This window comes from Sinocyclocheilus anshuiensis, unplaced genomic scaffold (genome assembly GCF_001515605.1).
Source record: "Sinocyclocheilus anshuiensis isolate Anshui unplaced genomic scaffold, SAMN03320099.WGS_v1.1 scaffold227, whole genome shotgun sequence".
NCBI lineage: Eukaryota > Metazoa > Chordata > Actinopteri > Cypriniformes > Cyprinidae > Sinocyclocheilus > Sinocyclocheilus anshuiensis.
This window is the reverse complement of record NW_015549590.1, coordinates 87,615-108,722: the sequence shown is the minus strand read 5'-3', so window position 1 is coordinate 108,722 and position 21,108 is coordinate 87,615. Positions and strand designations below refer to the sequence as shown.

At 37.5% G+C, this 21,108-nt stretch overlaps 1 protein-coding gene across 1 annotated transcript in view; it reads right to left on the bottom strand.

Moving 5' to 3' along the window:
• LOC107658040 (teneurin-2-like) overlaps positions 1-21,108 on the bottom strand; it is a 645,835-nt gene that overhangs the window by 546,719 nt on the left and 78,008 nt on the right. The window contains exon 3 of the mRNA XM_016446429.1: positions 407-457. The gene's annotated coding sequence lies outside the window, so the exon portion shown is untranslated. The remainder of the gene's footprint in view (positions 1-406; positions 458-21,108) is intronic.

Here is a 21,108-nt window from a genome sequence, read left to right as displayed (position 1 = left end):
ATTTTAAAAACCTTAAAAAAAAAAAAAAAAAAAAAACTGTGCTATTATTGCAGATTTGCGTTAATTCAATTGCATATAGAATGCAATTTGTGGTCAGAAGTAAAACTTAGAAACTTCAAACACTACACTCTGACTTTGCCGGGAATATAATGTCACTGCAATGTGCACAACTAATGATAAACATTCACTGTTAAGCAAATAAAATGCATCTGCGAGAAACAGTTCCTCTATTAGATGATAATAAACCCTGTAATTGATAAAACCTGTAAATAAAGCAGGAAAAAAACAGGTAACAATTTCATTTTGTTGTATGTCATCATCTGAGCATTGAACAAGAGGAATATCCCACATCCGACTTGGACACTGTGGGCATATTCACAGAAAAGAGAAATACAAAAACTCTCACCAGTTACAGGAACAATGAGGCCTCCTGTCTCCACACACATAAGGGCCCCACCTACAATTAAAAGTAGAGCAAAGATTTAGAAACAGTGTTATAAGACATATAATTTTGTTTTTTCTTGTCATTGTTTTGATACCGAACACATTTTCCAGCTGAGAACATCTGGTAACCATTGGCATTACCCTCAAATAGAAACAAAGGCCTGAGCAGATTTTATACGGCACATATGTTGTGAATAAGAATGGGCCGTGTTCTTATTCTGTGTACTAGAGGTGTGTGTAATGCATTCATGTGTTCCTCTGCTTGACTGACTAACTGACTGATGGATTGATTGGCAGTGGCAGGCCTGACTTATTCATGTGGGGCTAGAGGCAGTTTGTCAGGCTGGTTCATTGGGGTTCTGGGAGAGTGCCGGTCCTGCGTCTGGCCCTGGAGAGAAAGGGGCAGCGTGAGCAATGGTCTGGCCCACTCAGGCATAGCCGAGCAATGGGAGACTGCAGCTGTTCTCCCTGGTGTTGACCACTTTTTATCCCACTGCCTGCTCTGGACCCTGACAGACCGGAAACAGTCTGCTACACCTGGCTACATGCAAGCCTTTGCCACCACAATACAAAACTGCTCACACAAACACACATTATCACACACACACACACACACACACAAAGCCACAGAAGAAAGAAGGCGGCAATTCTGAAGGGATTATTGAGTATGAGGGATTCTCTTCTTTTCACACTGGTGCCTTTGGTTTCAAACCATGATATTAATGTTAAAACACTAGCTGCACTGTTTAACTCTTGATTTTTGTCCCTCTATTGCAAAACCATAATCTTAATATGCAAAGAGAGATGAAGAATCACAGCTGTTTCTGAGGAGATAAGTAGAAAAGACAGAAATAACCTGTATATTATGTACTGTATGCACAACAAGATAATTGATGCATTGATTGGTAAATAATTGTATCACTGTCACTGTAATACACTGTCAAAGGATTTTGGTCAATATACTGTTTAGTCAGTATGTTTAAATTAAGTTAATCTAACCCTTTTTCAGATAATATGCCTTAAAAGTGCTATTAAATATCAGTTTTTTAAATGTTTTTGAAAGAAGTCTTTTAATGCTAACCAAAGTTACTTTTTTTTATCAAAAACACAATAAAAACAGTAATATTGTGAAATATTATTATAATTTATTTATTATTTTAATGTATTTTAAAATGCAATTCATTCCTGTGGTGCAAAGTTGAATTTTCAGCATCAATACTCCAGTATTCAGTGTCACATGATCATTCAGGAATATTTCTAATATGCTGATTGGCTCCTCAAGAAACATTTCTCATTTTTATCAGTTAATACTGTGCTATTTTTATTTATTTTTTATTTATTTGTAAACTGTGAATAGGAAGTTCATCATCAACAGCATTTATTTGAAATAAGACTTTTTTTTAATTCTTCACTGAATTCAACCCATGGTAATGTTAGCGGCATGTTCTATTGCTTTAGCTACTGGAATGCTAATACTGTTAAATTTAATTCACTAAAAATTATCTAATTTGATTTGTTAAAGAAAAAAAACAATTTGATTACTCTTTAGTACAGTATATTTGTAGAATTATATATTTGAGTATTTCCTCAGACACTTTCTGTACATTGTAACAAAACCATCAATTATGGAGGTAACAACAAATTACACTAATCTCAAAATATGAAGCCAATGATTTTTTTTTTAAATGGCAGAAAAAGATACTTTTAAAAAATATATAAAAAAACAGGTTAAAATATCACGTTATACATGGTTAAGTTGCAGTCTGTACAGAAAGTGACCAGATAAAAACACAGTCTACCACAAATAATATGTAACAATGATGTAACAATATTTCAACATGAAATAGAAATGAAAGTGGGAGCAACTGGGAGTTCAGTGCCTTAGTCAAGGACACCTCAGTCATGGGTATTGAAGGTCAAAGAGAGCGCTTTTCATTTACTCCCCCTACCTACAATTCCTGCCAGTATTGAGACTCAAACCCACGACCGTGCAGGTTACAAGTCCAACTTTCTAACCATTAGGCCACAACTACCTAAATGTGATAAGTCTATCATAACTTTGTAAACTACCATACACTCTCAGAAAAAAAGGTACAAAATCTAATACATACCATTAAGAACAAAAAAAAAACATGGTAAAGAACATGGCAAGAAAAACACTAATGGCACAGGATGAGAGACGGAGGAGGGGGAAGAACTGTCATCACAGAGACAAACTGAGATGTAATTAATAAAATAATGTTAGCGCCACCCTCCATTTCCCGTTTCATGGCAGCAACAAGAGGGAGCAACACTTAGCTCCACACTGCTGACTTCATAATATATTCCCTCTGATTGTCCCTGATTCCCTCTCTTTCTTTCCCCCTCACCGCTTGGCACGCCATCGCTAACAAGCTCAACCAGCCACCAATACATCAACTGCTTCTCCTTGTCAGGCCGGCCACTTGGCCACGTCACACGCAATTACGCCAATTTGCACAAGGCCCGTTTTGCATATAAGAAATACATCACGAGCCACGCTCCCCACAATCCTTGATTCTCTTTGAAAAATGTGAGCCGAGATCTGGTGGAAAGAGCTTCAATCGGCAGGGCGTAAAGGCATCTTCTGTGTATGGCCGCTTATTTTTGATGCGTGTGAATTTCCATCTGTTTGGTACGTGTTTAAGTGTGTGTTCAAAGACAAAGGTGAAGAATGTGTCTGAGATAACAAGCGGGAGGAAAAAACAGAGCCTTGACGCTTATGCATACATAGCGAATATCCGATGGTGGCAAGATATTGCATTTCCATCTGCTTTTCAAAGGATGCGATGAATATTTAAATATGCATAGAAACTGACAGGCTAACCTATAAAGAATCAGAACGAATAATAAGAGCCAGCTCCTTTGTTGCAAACTTTTCTCGATGCCGCCATGCAACTGAAGAAATAAAGGGAAGGAAGAGAGGAATGTGAAGAAATTGAGCAGGAAGCCGAGGGTTTGAAATTAAAGAATTAGTCAGACAAAGGGACTGACAGGAAATCGAATTTATGGGTTAAAAGAAAAGATAGGACACAGCGACGGAGAAACTTCTGAAGCATTATTTCAAGCTGATCCAACATGCCTCGGTCCACTCCATTTAACCGCTGAGATGCTGAATGGGCTACAACAGTCCTTTGGATGGTTTGCTGCTTGTTTTCTCTTTGAAGTGTGCGGCTTCAAGATGAAGCAGCACAGGTCGTATTCACTTATTTTCAAATGGCAAATATTTACAGCAGGAATTTAAAGGCTTTGAGCAGATCATTTTTTGTGGGGTTTGCGTGTAGTTAGATACCACAACCCACATATTCCCTCATGCAGGTTTAGACCGTTTTCCAAGCTTTCTTCATGGGACTTTTTTTTTTTTTATACCAACAAAAACGTTACCAAATGCTTACAGTTAGTCCAACCAACAGCTGGGTAGGGAAAAGGCTCTTTTCATCCAGAGCGGCTTACTGGAGAAACCTGGGGTTTGATTAAAAAAGCATTAGCAACTAAGAGAGGGCAATATACTGTTCTGTGCTATTTTTCAGTGGCTAAACCTGTTGCGCCACACTAATAGGAAATGAAGACAGTACTGGTTAGACAAAAATTGACAAAGATTAGAAAAAGGGTCAGACTTTATTTTAAGGTCCAATTCTCACTATTATCTATAAACGTTTGCCTCAAACTGCTAATTTGCAGTTTATTAATAGTTAGTAAGGTAGTTGTTAAATTTAATTATTGGGTAGGGTTAAGGGATCTAAAATGTGGTCATGCAGAGTGAGGCATTAAAGTCATATGACGTGATTTCATGTTTTCCTTTGTCTTTGGAGTGTTACAAGCAGTTTGTGCATAAAAGATCCGTAAAGTCACAAAGATTAAAGTCTCAAACCCAAAGAGATATTCTTTCTAAAAGTTAAGACTCATCCACGCCTTCCTAAAACGCCTCGTTTAAACACGCCCCCACAAATCTACGTCACTGTGTGGGAAGATTTGCATAACACCACCCAAATGTATACGCAAAGGCGGCGGCGTAACTTTTATTCTCGCTGTATTATTGTTGCCACCGCTGTCATGCGTAAGATTTCCGTCACACGCTTGAGGTATTCGGCCAATCACAATGCACTAGATAGCTAGCCAATCAGAGCACCCCGCGGTTTTCAGAACAATGAGCTTTTTAAAAATCAACGTGTTTCAGATAAGCGGGGCAGAGAGGAGCAACAATAATGTATGGTATGTGGAAAATAATGTGTTTTTTGAACCTTTAACTGCTTAAACACATTGCATTACACCAAATTATGTTTTTTTAGCAATGTCATATGACCTCTTTAATATGTGCTGAAGTACTATAAACAGTCAACATGCTAGTGACATGCATGCTAATACGCAACTACCTAATTCTGAAAAATTATCCCTAAACTAAACTATTACCGTAAAAAGGCAGCGTAGCACAAAATAAGAGCTAACATAAATAGATATAATAGATGAAACAGTGTTTTATAAAATACATTTAGTAAAATTAATTTTATTATATAAAAAATATATAATAAATATAAAAAGTGCATAAAATAATTAAAAAAATACAATTATTATAAAATAAAAGAACAATACATGAAACAAAACAAAAACACAAAGCGAAACAAAACAAAAAACTTGTGATTGGCCTAACATTTTCTTGGGATCATTACAAAAGGATCGTTTTAATATGTTTTCCCCATTTTTCTTTTTTCCCACTTCCCCCGAGACCAAAAGTTTGAATACTATTGCAATCTAAATTGTTGCCTCAAGTCTTGATTCATCCATTTGATAATTTTTTTTTTTTTTTTCAAAAATGTTATAACTGGACTTCTCTCCGTTTACTTAAACGGGACTTTTCCAATCGTGCTCAAACCTAGTTCCTGCAAGCTCACATTCATCTGCCTTAACTTTCGAGCACAATGTCCACTTCTCAAAATCCACTCCCCAATACATAAAACCAATTCCCCCTTTTTTTTCCTTTTACACTTAAATGTACGTCATGTGTATAAGAAAAGATCTATCGCTACTTTGGTTCCAAAAGAAACTCCAGGATAGGTTGGCATGTTTTACATCTCCAAGCACCTGAATGGCTGATATCGCTTGGCTTTGATCGACCAAGATGAAAGACAAAAACAAGGTCACAAAAACATGAACGCGTACATTCTGGCACGTGGGAAGCTACCATCTCATTCAGGAACGTATGGGAGCACCTCAAAGCTCTGAGTGCCAGAGGTTCTGCTGGATCCGATAAAGAACAGAGTTCACCAAACATCACTGTTACTAATGACCCAAGCAAGCCCATGCCCTCCTCCCAGCCCTCATATCAGCTCCTATGACATTTAAAGCAGTAAATGCCACTGGCTGCTGGCGAGGAGGGAAGGATATCTAATGGAAGGCATGGTGGCAGCACAGCTGATTCAACCATAAGGGTAATAAAGCCCATCATCATGGGCCTCTAACATCATAGGCGCTCAATCCACACCAAATGAGACCCGGAGTGATCACAATAACACAAACATACACAGAGAGCTGATCTTGGATCAGCTAATCAATGCATTAGCGCACAGTCCAATGACTCTGCACTAGGCCAAGCAAAGGCTTGTGGCTTTCCAAAAACTGCAAATTAGGAAGCTCAGATAGGGCTTCTCCATCTTGGAAACAGCTTGCCCTCCCATTTCTCCTCCCATGTTCCATGTCGCTCTACCTCCCTGCCTACTGATGGAATAAATCATGGTGGCGCGATAGTTTTAATGGCTTTTTAATGAGTCTAATGTTTTCTGTTTTAATGAACTTCTTACGTCAGCTTTAATCATTCTGAAGGAATGAGAAATGATTGAGGAATGGCCTACATTAATTTAATTTACTGTTCAATCTGCCCAGCAGTCTCCTCCAACCAGAAACAACAGAGCGAGAGGGAGGGAACAGGACGACAAAGGAACTTGTCTGGTCTGATCTGCAGAGGCAAACAAGTGTAATTTACGACGCAACATTAAAGGCTTGTTGTTTCTTCCTTATCACCAATTAAATAGCTTTGTTGTGACCCATTGATTTGGGTTAAAATCCCACAAAATAAAGTGTGGCTTAGAGCATCAATGCATTAATCAGTCTAGACAACTGCTTGTTCCTCTGGTATGAGCATGTCAATCACTTTGAAAAACACCGGGGATTGGGCTGACGGGGATGGAGGGCCCTGGATATGAATGGATAAGATGCTGTCAACTAGAATGTTGGGAAAAAATTAAGATTGATTTCGATTCGGCATTAATTCTTCAGGCAACGAACACCTGTCTGTCCACCATGCATTTCATTTAGAGGAGGCAAAACTAATAAACACCTGTCATCCTAAGTGTTATCATTAGTATAACCCAATTTACATTTACACAATTGTATTCAGTTTTATTTGTACCAAACATGTGTGCGTGTTTGTATAGAAGCCTTCCAGCATGTATTACCAAGTCATTGATTAGTTTATTACAGTCTCAGATTTTTAAAAGCATGGGGCGGTGATATGCTTTGCCATCATTATGGTACCAAGCAAAAGTCACTTTGGATCAATGACCATGGGGTGTCTGTCCATTCATAACATGAATTGAGTATCACCTGAATGCCATAAACACAGCTAAAGGGTTAAAATAAATAAATAAAAATTAAAAGACACATTTAATCTTCAGTAAGCTTGTTTACTTACATAGTGAGGGGCTTTTATCTGATTTTACAGCCTGTAGCTGTTTTAATAGGGCAACAAACTTCAAAGCTATCCTCATTAGCCTCCAACACTCCTCATCACAGCACTGTTGAATATTTAAGACTTAAGATCAATGATTTCTTTTCTCACTTGCATGATATACACATTACAATTAGCCTTTCCCTCCTCACAGCCAGTGCCACCACTAACAGTTTTAAATTCAACCATCAAGATTTCCCCCTTTACATGCAAAATTGGTCCTTAAATCCGCTCGAAAGGTGAATGGTTGTATAAAGAGTCCTTAATTACCATTATGTTCAAAAGTATTTAAAAAAATAATCCCTTACTGATCCACAAGGAGTTTTGCCATTCAGCCACCCAACAGGAGAGTGCATTATCTCTACACACAGGATGTATAAAATTCAATATCCTGACGACACCAGAAAACCACCTATCAAGGATTAAGGTTCCCTAATGAATTAACATGACTCGCTTGTACCCTGTCTGTCTCACCAAGCATTCTTTACAAGAGCGCATCAAATGATACAAAAAGTTATATATATTCTTTCAGAAATTAATGATTTTATTCAGCTAGGATTCCTTAAATGTATCAAAAGCGGCGGTAAATACATTTATAATGTTACAAAGGTTTCTTTCAAATAATTTTTTTTTTACTTTTTATTCATCACATAATCCTAAAAAAAAGTATCACAGTTTTTACAATAACATTAGGCAGCACTATTATTATTATTATTTATAGTAATATAATAATAAACTTATACATTTGATTACTTTACATCACTATTGAAAATATTGTTTCATGTATATAAATATGATGTATTAAATATTACATACTAATTAAGTAAACATAGTACGAGTTTTGCCTGCTTTTAAACCTTTTTTATTTATTGGGTTTAGTTTATTTTTGCATTATATCAAACATATACAGTAAAAAGCAAAAATACAAGATGGAATAGAATTTACAAGAAAATACAATTTATATACAGTGGTTTTATCATCAGCTTTATCGCCACAGGAATAAATTACATTAAAAACATTAAAATAGAAAAAAAAACGTTTCCATTGTTTTTACTGTAAATTAGTGCAGCCTTGATTATAAGGTATGTATTTCATGCATAAGAAAATTCTTACCCACCACAAACTTCTAAATAATAAAAATGACATCTGAATGAAAGTGTATATGTGTGTACAAATTTATAAAAACAAATAATAAAATTGAAACATAAAATATATAAAATAGCAGGCTTTATACTATATGAAAACCACTATGGCACAAAGGCATTCAATCTTCTGAGGTATTCAAGCTTTTCACAGTTGTTGTGTGAAGTGATGGTTCAGATTATGCTGGCAAATTAGATTTTTTGCTTAAACAAAGCATTAACATGAAGGCTCCACCTGCATTCATCCCGTTTCCATCTTTATCCATCATTATAACTTTGCTGAAGGCCAAACCAAGGACAACCCAGCAATTGGGCACAAGTGCAAATCCCAATTTCAGCTGGAGGTTTTTATAGGTCTGTTCTCATCCCCTCTGGCTGAAATTGCTTTGTGTTACTTTAAATGTTTGTCCTTTATGGATGTGGCTGCAAGGTTCAGCTCTACTGGCCATATAACACATCACTGCAATCCTTATAGGAAAAGCTGAGGGATGTTTAATGACCCAGGGCTGTATCTCTCAGTGGCTACTGACCAGATGATGAAGGTGCTTAACACTGACACACAAACACAAATACACCTTAAAATACACAAACATTTAGTGACACAAGCAACACTCTGTTTGTGTGCTTGTAAGTGTGAGCTGTATCTCACTTTTAGCTGCCATGATTACAGTGTGTGCAGGTCAGCACTCCCACTCAGTGCACACAATTTACATTTCCATTTGTTTTCCCAGAATCACAGACCAGAGACGGGGACGAGGCCTCTCCAAAGAAGCTCAAAGAGTTTGATTACCATGCTGCATAAACATTGCAGTAACTTTGAAAACTGAAAGACAAATAAATAAGAAAAACAAAATAAAAAAAAGATGTTTCGGCTGAGCTGCAGTGTGACGGTCATGCGGTACCATTATCGGCTTTGCCTTACACTGATAGGACCACACAATTTCCATCTCAAAGCACTGACGGCACGATAAGAAATACCTCAACTTCAAATGTGAAATTTATGTATTTCGTTTCATCGAGAACAGTAATCAATATACCAGAACTACAAAACTTAACTTTTCCAATATGTTTACTGGCAACTTAGCATTGCCATATGTGATCACAAACAACAGATACCAGACTTAATGTTGTGTTATGTTTTTATGCTATTTGTAAATTGCTACCGAATAAAAGGCACCACATTTTCTATAGAGGAACTGATTTTTAGCAGTAATTAATAACCTTTGAAGAGAGATCTACCTGAAGTTGTTAATGTATACTATACAATAATGTATACAGTGGGTACGGAAAGTATTCAGACCCCCTTAAATTTTTCACTCTTTGTTATATTGCAGCCATTTGCTAAAATCATTTAAGTTAATTTTTTTTCCTCATTAATGTACACACAGCACCCCATATTGACAGAAAAACACAGAATCGTTGACATTTTTGCAGATTTATTAAAAAAGAAAAACTGAAATATCACATGGTCCTAAGTATTCAGACCCTTTGCTCAGTATTTAGTAGAAGCACCCTTTTGATCTAATACAGCCATGAGTCTTTTTGGGAAAGATGCAACAAGTTTTTCACACCTGGATTTGGGGATCCTCTGCCATTCCTCCTTGCAGATCCTCTCCAGTTCTGTCAGGTTGGATGGTAAACGTTGGTGGACAGCCATTTTTAGGTCTCTCCAGAGATGCTCAATTGGGTTTAAGTCAGGGCTCTGGCTGGGCCATTCAAGAACAGTCACAGAGTTGTCGTGAAGCCACTCCTTCGTTATTTTAGCTCTGTGCTTAGGGTCATTGTCCTGTTGGAAGGTAAACCTTCCACCCAGTCTGAGGTTCTGAATGCTCTAGACTGGGTTTTCATTAAGGCTATCTCTGTATTTTGCTGCACTGAGCGTTTCTTCTACTCTAACGAGTCCCTCAGTCCCTGCTGCTGAAAAATAGCCCCACAGCATGAGGCTGCTACCAGCACACTTTACTTTTGGGATGGTACTCTGCAGGTGATGAGCGGAGCTGGTTTCCTTCAAATATGAAGCTTGGAATTGAGGTTCATCGGACCAGAGAATCTTGTTTCTCAGAGTCTGAGGGTCCTTTAGGTGCTTTTTTGGAAATTCCAAGTGTGTTTTCATGCGTCTTAACTGAAGAGAGGATTGAGTCTGGCCACTCCGACATAAAGACTGGATTGGTGGAGTGTTGCAGCGATGTTTGTCCTTCTCTAGGTTTCTCCTATCTCCACATATAATCATGGAGATCAACTAGTGTGACCATCAGGTTCTTGGTCACCACTATAACCAAAGACCTTCTCCATCAATTGCTCAGTTTGGCCATGGCTGCAATATAACAAAGAGTGAAAAATTTAAGGGGGTCTGAATACTTTCCGTACCCACTGTACGTCTGTTGAAGTCATCATTATATATATATATACTTCTGTTTAACACAATAGAAGAAATGTTGAAGAATGTTGGTAACTAAACCGTTAGCGGTAGTCATTAACTGTCATAGTATGGAAAAAATGCATATTTTTAAAACACTCAACAGTCTTTGGTTTTTTTTGTTGTTTTTTTTTACAATTTTGAATTTTTTTTGTGCAAGTAACTGCCTGTAACTTATATATATTTTTAAAACATTTTTGCTTCAAAATAAAATTTGTAAATTTGCTGTCCCCATGGTAAAAAAGAATGAATAGGAAAAATACTTCCAGAACCAAGAAGTCTTAAAAGTAGTCAGATATCATTGACCACCAAATGGTCTGACATTTAGAATGCACATGGTGGACATTATAATTGTTTTTAATCTGGACAGAAAAGGGAACCTGAGCTTTACCCATTAAGAACCAGATCACATAAAAAGAAAAAAAATCCAAACAACTTAGCAACCACATCGAAGTGTCATAGCAAGTGTAGTATGCTAGTATGAGACAGTAGGTTTGAGTGTCAGTGAATGAATGAGTGTGTGAGCGACTGGAGGAATGAGTGAAGGAGAGCAATTGTTACTGTAAATAGTGACTATGGCAGGTATTGGAGGTATGATTGGAGAGATGGGACTGCGAAGGGTTATTTAGAGAGCTGCCAAAGCCTGTCACTCCTCCTCGTTGTTCAATTACACTCCTCACCCGCAGCACCCACCGAAACAGCTCATCTTTTTAAATCATGAATGTCACTGAAATACAATTTCACTTTGACTACAGGCCACTCCACCTGTCCTTATGCTGATGCTACTCGCTTTCTGGAGCAGAAGTGATTTTAAGAGAGAAAGAAATGGAGAACACATTCTCTACAGTTCTATTCAACCTCAACAATGAATCTCCTTCTGACTGTCTATGAAGGATCAGATTGCATGAAGAAAATACAATGTTTGAGAAAGAGAAAACCAAAAAAAAATGAAAACTCTAACATCTAGTTCACCCTAATAAAAAGTCCCGAACACATGGAAACAAAGCTATCATACAGAAAAAGCACACGGTAGTCATGTCTGATTCATGGTGAACAAATCTTTTTGAATCGAATGATTCAAATGATTTGACTAAGATGATTTGCAAAGCAAAACAATTTGTAACCTTTTCTGTATGTGTATGAATTTTTTTTAAATAGGCCAAAATGTTATTTATCTTTACAAAAATAAAAAAACAACTGAAAAACACTAATTAAACTAAGCAATAATAGTCATAGTACAGTAACAATATATTTATTTCATTATAAAAACTAATATAAAAAATGCTGTACAGGAACTTCTGGGAACCAGTGAATCAGTTCATTGAAGCAGCCCATCTGAATTAGCCTAACTGAATCACTAAAACCAACTGCAACTCTAGCCAGCAGACATGAGGGTGCGGAAAGATACTACGAAAATATAGAAGACAGGAAGGAGAAAAAGAGAGATTTACGTCAACAGCTAACAGACCTAATCAGAGAGGAGATGGAAACGTCCAGACTGTCACAGCGACAGATTAGTGATTGTAAGGTGACCTGAAGGCAGTGACATCTCTTGCTTATTCCCCCAACTGCTTAACGTCTGGGCCAGTCGCTGCCGTGAGCCTCGCACCAGAGGCCAGAGACATCTGTCAGCCCTGACAGGACCCACACTGATGGATGCTGGGACGACAACATCATATATTTCTGCTGTGTGACATTAAAGGCAATCAGGCAGAGAAACGGTCAGCTAAGCTAAAGCATATGTCCATGACTTGTCCTTCAACCCTGAAGACAAACAGGTCAAAAAACCCTGCATCCACCTTTGTGTCTCTCACACACACACACACAAAAGTATTTTGAAGAATGTTTTAATTGGTTTGTTGCAAAACACTAGACACCAACAACTTTGATTATGTGTACAAAAAATGTCGTCTTCTGTGTTCAATGTCAGTCAGGTTTGGAACAACATGAGGATGAATAAATGATAACAGAATTTTGATTTTTGGGTACATTTTCCCTTTAAAAAACAAAGATGATTTGTTATCAGTCAGTAGATAGCTCTACCAAAAGCATAAAAACTCATTTTCCAAAGCAAATCCAATGACACAGTCCATTGCTGCATTTTGCGATGATTATTGATTTGGCAGCTGCTTATGGACTTAAAATTTTGCCAAAGAATTGTACACATATGCCTCTATGAGAACAGACAAACATCAGTGCTATCAAGCACACAATAAAATCCGCCATCTCTCTCTTCCTCCACTTCCCTCCATCGCACTCGCAGAAACACTTATTTGCCACACCGAATTTGGCAAAGGGGTAGAAGGGTTACCATCTGTTAGAAAGAGCCGTACAATGCGAGATTTAGTTTTTAATAGCTGACTACAGAGGAGAGACAGGCCCCTTCACACCAGTTGGCAGCATCTGATGATTAGAAGAAGAAGAGGAAAAAATGGTAAAAAATGAGAATGTTAGGCAATCAGCCATCTGGAATACTCTGCCGAATATTCGAACAATTTTCAGACAAAGAAGAGAATTGGCAGACTGCTTCCAAGAGGGCTCAATTTAGTTTGAAAAATGGTGCTCATATATCTAATGGGGGATGCAGGCAGGGGGAAGGAGAGCTCGTTCCGTCCAATCAGAGCCCTTGGCGTACACTCATTTACATCTAAACAGTCGCAACGAGAGAAAATATAAAAAGACAGTCGTCCTAATTGAGAACAGGTCTTTTTGTTTAGCTTTTCTGCATCCCGATCAAAACGGATGCGATTTTGTCGAGATTAAGACACCAACTGCTCTAATTCATTAGAAGAGAAAAGAGACGAAAAACAGGCTTTACACATCACATCTGTTCCCCCTATGACTGACTAATAGACGGCAGAGTACGTCTCCCCACAGTGCTTTTGGAGATGGGGAATGGAGGAACCAGATGAATCCATTGTGGGCGAGTAGAGTTGATTCATCTTGGTGGAGCTGCCAACCCACCGACCCGCCCCCCTCGAGTGCACACGCAGGCGCACCAGCCCAGGAGACGGATGGAGCCAACAGTCAGCTTCACACCATTTACCTCCTCAAGGCTGCTGATGCAGGGCACTGGAAAAGGGGGTTATATACGAGCTGGAGAGAGAGAATGAGAGGGGGAAACGAAAGACGGGGTAGACAGTAAATGAAGGGCAATCTGCTCGTCGCGCATGACTGGTTAAATCGGAGATGCTACCTTGAGACTTTCTACAGGGAGAGTCTCTGGAGCTCTCTGTAATGGTGACTGAATACCGGTACAAGCACAGCCCGTCTCTGCTTACCTCCGCTCGCCCTCGTGAGACCAACACCAGCTTACTGTCACACAATATGCTTCTGTGCTGAATTACCACAACACAATATCAGAATTAAACACTGCGCTGCGTTTTCCTGCGGTCATAATCTTTGATTTAGGTATGGCATATTTATAGCGCTTGCTAGTTCCTCTTAATGCAAGGTTCGGGTGCTAATCTAATACCTATCAATTACACAAGAATGTATAGTTTGCCTCTCTCCTGGCGATCATGGCTATAAGCGTCCCTCCAACACCTCAATGTCATCTTTCTGTAATCTACAACAAAATAAAATAAGGGGAAAATTGCTTCTTTGCACAGCAGGACCTTTGTCCTGAGAACTGAGCCCCCTCACCTTTTAGGATCAGATGAGGAAGTGAAATGCTTAATTTACAGACTCCATTCAAATGTTGGTCTTTTATACACTTATATACTTGGATGCAATTCTTTCTGTCCTTTATGACTGGTGCTTGCCAGATTGTATGATATGACCCTGGTGAAAGGCACACTTTGGCATATCATACAATCTGGACTGGATGTGAAAATCTATGGACGTTAGAATAATTCAATTGGATCATAATCATATCCATCTTCATGTAACAGCTAATTCAATGGCATCCACGTCATAAGCAAAAATTAACACTAATAGGACTTCTTTTGCTTGCGCAGATCACTGACGCACTACTACTACCAGCAGGAAATCTGAGACTTTTGTCTGCATTCAAAATGAGGTGCTACACATCTCAAAAGAGCCTAATGTTCCCCATTTAGAAAGTAACAGACATCAATGACGGGACAACATTTTCATATGAACTGAGACTGGTCTTTTCTTCCTTGCATCTATTTAACCACCTACAGTCATATTAACTCCACACTGAGTTACACTGCAATTCTAAATTCTAAATTAAGGCATCTCTACCATGTAGAAGTTTCTTTTGCTCTCCAAGGCTGCACTTGATCAAAAATACTCAAATGAATTATTATAAATTTGAATAATAAATTATTACAATTATTATATTCTTACAATTGAAAATAACTGTTTTTTATTTTACTATATTTAAAAATGCAATTTATTCATGTGATGCAAAGCTGAATTTTCAGCAGCAATTACTCTAATCTTCAATGTCACATGATTCTTCAGAAATCATTGTAATATTTTTTTTTTCCAGGATTTTTAGATAAATAGAAAGCTTAAAAGTACAGCTTTTATTTGAAATATTTTGCAACATTATAAATGTCTTTACTGTCACTTTTGGTCAATTTAAAGTTTCCTGTATTTTTTTAAAACTCAGTCTTACTGAAGACTTAAAACTCTTGAATGGTAGAGTATATGCTGATTCTCCTGCACAGCCAATTGAAAACAAGACACATACAACTGCATTTTACTTGAGTACAACACATATCTACAAAACATATCTAAAATGTTAACAATGCTATTGCTGCCTCGAAAGCACAGCACTGCAAATCTAGTTGTCTTCTGAAACACATTAATAGTGCATAGCTATCCAAGGCTCAGTATTGGTTGTGTGAGAGCTGATAATGCATTTCACTTGGCTATCGCTAGAGGTGGCAAGTGTGTATAGAGTCATGCGTTATTTAACAACCAGGACACAGATGCGTGCGCAAGTGTGTTTTTGAAAAGGGTTATGGCATGCGTCTCCTTCTACATGCAACTCACAACGAATGCCCTTCCCTGGACACACACACATACACACACACACACACACAATTTCACATCCACTCATTTACCCAACAAGAATCCAATTACTTAACTCTGCTTCAGGTTCTATTGCTTCTTGGCTTCACCACCCTGCCAATCCCTCCGTAATCTCCTCTAACAGTCCGCACCCCCTCAGCTCCAGCACACATAGGGTCTTGCTCCTGACCCCCTATAAGAACCTGATTAAATGAAAACTGTGATGCCCATCTCGCATTCCCTGGGCCAATGAATACCAATGAGAGACATGTTTTACTGACGTCTTTCTGTGTGGTCTTATTTCTCTGTATTGTAACTGGCCTTGTGACAGTCTGTTAGATAGAAAGAGAGTAAACAGGTGGGTGATAGAGACGGCATTAACCCTCTAAAAGAGAAAATTCAGACAGAAAGGGTTAAGCTCAGATTTTTTTTCCCTCTAAACTTGGGTTAATTTATGATCCTGGTGTTTGGTATTGTTGGTATGTAGCATTCATATATGCTGTCTTTCTCTCAGTCGATTTCATCAAGAGTGTGGTGGACTGCAGGATCACTTATTAAACTCAATAATGAAGAGGTCATGCATAATTTCATTTGCTGTAGGAGGACCTGGGGACATTTTCTTATTTCAATAAAATACTTGATATTTTCATTTGAAAGGCCATAATTCTACTGCTGTGACAGATATTGGGGTCACTAATGGTAAACGGGCGATTTATGGATTCAGCTCGGCTGGAGAATTTGCTGTTGGGTCCTCGCCAGTTCCTACAGAGCAAACCCATTCAACGTCCTTTAATTCTCCCCACCAATGTGATGCCAGCAGGATCACTTCTGAATCACCTATGAATCATGTGAATCACCTCAATATTGAAACCTTCCCTCACTTTCCAATGTGCTTCGTGTGTCCTTCTTATAGCAAACGAACACCTTAACAGTTTGTTTACATTCTCAGTTCAGTCTCTGGTCTCTAAAAGTTTTGCGTGGTTCAAATGTATAGTTTCTCTTTCTGTCTGGTTATACACCACAGGTCTGTAAACCACTGGTGCCCATCACTTAGAATTTTTCAGGGATATTAAAAGGGGATGCAATAAAAATAAAAGCAAAATTCATACATAAAATATTAATGACCTTGAAGACACTTCACTGAATTCAATGATGAACTGTCTTTAACTGAAAAATTTGTGTTTACTATTGTCATTTTGCATTATTGACACACTATTTTCCTAATTAATGCTGTTCAGTTGCTTTGACACAATCTGTATTGTTAAAAGCACTATATAAATAAAGGTGACCTGACTTGACTTGACCTTGAAGACACTTTATGCTTAACAAGTGCACGCCTAAAGCAGGACATCATGTGAAACGGCAGTGGAAATAAAGCAGCCGGTGCTGTGAGCGAATGAATACATATTTAAAGACCCTAAGCTCCTCAATGCTGTTTTACTGTGAAGAAATTACAACATATATGATAGTTTTTTAAAGAAGTCTCTTATGCTCACCACAGTTGCATTTAATTTAATCAAAAATAGAGAAAAAAAAACAGTAATATTATGAAATATTACAATTTAAAATACCTGTTTTCTATGTTTATATACTTAATTTAATTTATTGATCCTTCAGAAATCATTCTAATATGCTGATTTGCTGCTCAAGAAACATTTCTTGTTTTTATCAATGTTGAAAGCAGCTCTACTGCTTAATTTTTTCGTTGAAACAGTGATAAGATATTTTCAGTATTCTTTGAAATTAAAATCTTTTGTAACACAAATGCATTTCCTGTCTTTATTGATCATGCATCTTTGCGGAATAAAAGTGCTTTGACACAATCTGTATTGTTAAAAGCACTATATAAATAAAGGTGACCTGACTTGACTTGACCTTGAAGACACTTTATGCTTAACAAGTGCACGCCTAAAGCAGGACATCATGTGAAACGGCAGTGGAAATAAAGCAGCCGGTGCTGTGAGCGAATGAATACATATTTAAAGACCCTAAGCTCCTCAATGCTGTTTTACTGTGAAGAAATTACAACAGGACCCTGTCCAATCCCGTCGGCCCATTGGATAGCAAGCAGATGCAATTATTAAAAAAAAAAAAAACAACTGATATTTCCCCATAAAGGATTTTAAGGAAAACAGCATTAAGCCAAATGTAATATTCAAATGGGAGTGCTGCACGCATGTAAGGAAATATTTTTCTTCAGTTCCATTTTGGAAAGTGAGAATATGGCCGTTCCAGCTGGAAATTAAATTAATTGAAAACATTTAGGAATCTCAGTGGAATATTAAGTTTGTCCCACTGTTTTATAACATGTGAGTTATGGTAAAATACTTATGAAATGATTTGTATATACAAGATTAGTTTTATCAATAGCCTATGTGATGTTGTCAGGAAGATTTTGACTCATTCCTCAGTTAACAAAAACAAAAATTCAGTTTACAATAAGACACGTACTGCACAGAGGAAAGGGAAACTAAATAGCCTAAACACTACATAGGCGCACCAGGATAAATGCCACAATACACATAGTTCTAGAAGCATAGCCACCAGACTTAAACATTGTGTGCTAGCATGAAACTAATGTGATAGATGCATTCACTTTGTCTATGCAGTTATATCCAAAGTGCAATAATCATGTAAAGCAAGTAACCATGCTAACTTCCAAACAGCACATTTGAGGATAGCATGATGGAATCTTTTTAAATAAATATTTTATATAGAGAGTGTTGATCATGCATCTTTGCGGAATAAAAGTACCAATTTCTTTTTTTTTTTTTTTTTAAATCAGTAGTATATACAGTGTATAAAATGTAACTTCTACTAAACCTGGAACATTGCTCTATGAGAAACAAGTCAGAAGCTACCAAGAGCTACATATGGCAGCAATGACATCATATGGCCATGCTTAATGGAGTGTCTTGGTTCCAGCAGTATAGTCTTGACCTTTGCCTGTGGAATGTGAGCCTACACAGAACCGTATTTTTCTTTAATATGAGTAGCGTCAGCTGTCTGGTCCCATGGGAACAGTAGTGAGAACATCATGCTGGTCCAAATGGCTTTCTATCAAATGTGTCCATCTTTATTCTGTCTCTTCCTCCTCTCCCTAAAGGACCGCAGGAGTCAGACTACATAGTCCCCCCTTGGTCACTAAAGGGAGAAAGAGAGAAAAACAATCAGAGAGGAACAAGACAGGTAGAAAGGGCCAGTGATATGCGTTGGTTTGAGTTGTTAGAGCAGGGCCAGTAATGCACTGAAGTCAGAATGTTATGTCAATCAACAAGAATATTTTAATTGCATCATACTCTATATTTATTGTCTTTATCTTAAGCTTACGGAAAATCTGAAAGGCAACCTGGAAAGTGATACTATCCATTTCTAGCTTTGTGATTTCTCCCTTTCATTCATCTTGTATGTGTTGCCCATGAGAAATAATCACTTTTACAAAACCAAGTAGAGTTTCTCCTTAACAGAAGCTCAGTTGTGCAACCACTGCAAACCAAGTGATCTTCTACAATAGCTAAATCCTCGATAAGAAACACATTCAGTCTTTTGTTCTGTTTATATGGCATGACAAAAGCAGTGGATATTACAAAAGAGAAAATGTACCAAAAGCAGTTTTTTTGGAAAAGCATTAACTGGAACTAACTGGCAGTCTAAAAAAAGAAAAGAAGTGTGTTTGTGTGTGTTTTGGGGATAGTTGCACTGTGAGAGCATCATTTCCATATTGCTAATGGAACTCCCTGCCATCACTAAATCACATGAACACCATGCAGCCAGCATGAATGTCAGATTCAGAGGTGTTCTGTATCACCATGGCTGTTAAAATTTTTGCCGAAAGAGTTGGGGGAGGGGGGAGGATGGAGAGATGAGAAAGCTGTCTTTAGAGATGCTATAATAACTCAAGGAGGATTTTCACTGTTCTTTGTGGTGTTCATAGCTTCTTTAAAAGTGAGCTGTGAAAACAGTCAGTATTTAAGGTCTCACCTGATTATAAAAGGTTCTAGTTAGGTGAGATGCCCAACGAACAACAACACTGTAATTGTTTCTGACAAAGCAGGTGAGAATAGTCTCTCCTTACATACCGCTGAGATAATTAACATGAGTAAGTAAAGCTGTCCACCGAAAGAGTCACCTGTGGCCTTCCGTACTAGTGAGACTTAAGTTGATTCACCAGATTGTGCCAGTTACATCGTCAGTGAACCTTCAAAAATTCATTTTTCTCACTGACCTGAAAACGACTTCTAACGAGTTCCTCCTTTTTTATAGGAGGACAAGATTTTCCTATTATGGCAAGCGTCCAATTACTGTTGATATCACAGGAAGAGAGAAGAGGCTTGTCTAAAATTTTACTTTTATAAATTTTTGTTCAGGTACGGTGGTTCTGGTCTCTCAGAACCAATATTAATAAACTAAACGGCAGCAAAATAGTCCAAATCTATTCAGACAAGTGTTCTTAACCCCCATAAACTCAATAATAAACATAACACCCATAAACTTGAGATTTCTCAGCCAATTAATTGACCAGCTGTTCCTGAAAAACAAGGGGTCCATGGGGAAACGCTGACTGGTCACCTGTGTGACCTCACTCTGAAAGAGCAGCCGGGGGAAGAGCTCCATTAATGAGTTTGTTTACCTGTTAGTTCCACCTTGCACCTCATATTTTGCATTTTCAGCATGCTCAGCGCTGAGCCACAATGCCCCGGAACATATATGACCATAATTTGATCATAAAATGCTGGTTAAAAGCGACAAAGTGAACATAAATGTGCTTAAAAGTTAATCAACAGCTATTGTGTGCTGCGACTGGTGTAAAATTACACTGATATTAAAACTAAAACAATTAGCCCTAAAGACAGCAGAATGGATTAACAAAAAATGTTAAATGTGTTAAACTGAGCTGGTTGCTTGAAGTATTATCAAATTGGTTAAATGACTATCATTATATATAACTATATATTATCAAATAATTTAAATAGCATCACTTCAAGCTGTAATTTTGAGGAAAAATAAGTAAATATTCAAGCAGCAGAGGATGTAAAGGTGTCAATGACCAGACGCTAAAGTCTGCATAGCTGCACAAAAATTCTATTGGTGTAAAATCTGTTTAGGACTGGATATGATATATTTCAATTAAATGTCTATAATCTGCTGACTTATGAAGGGATAATTATTTCCATTTTATGGCTGAAAACCAATAAACAGCTGATATTAAATTATCATTAAAAGCTGATTTCTACATTCTACATATTCAACATTTTTATGTCTAAAATAAATATATATATATATAAAACACTAAAATAAAATCAATTTCAAATGCTACTGTACTGTCAGTTTAGGAATTACACATTACAAATGTACATTATCAACAATAATATATATATATA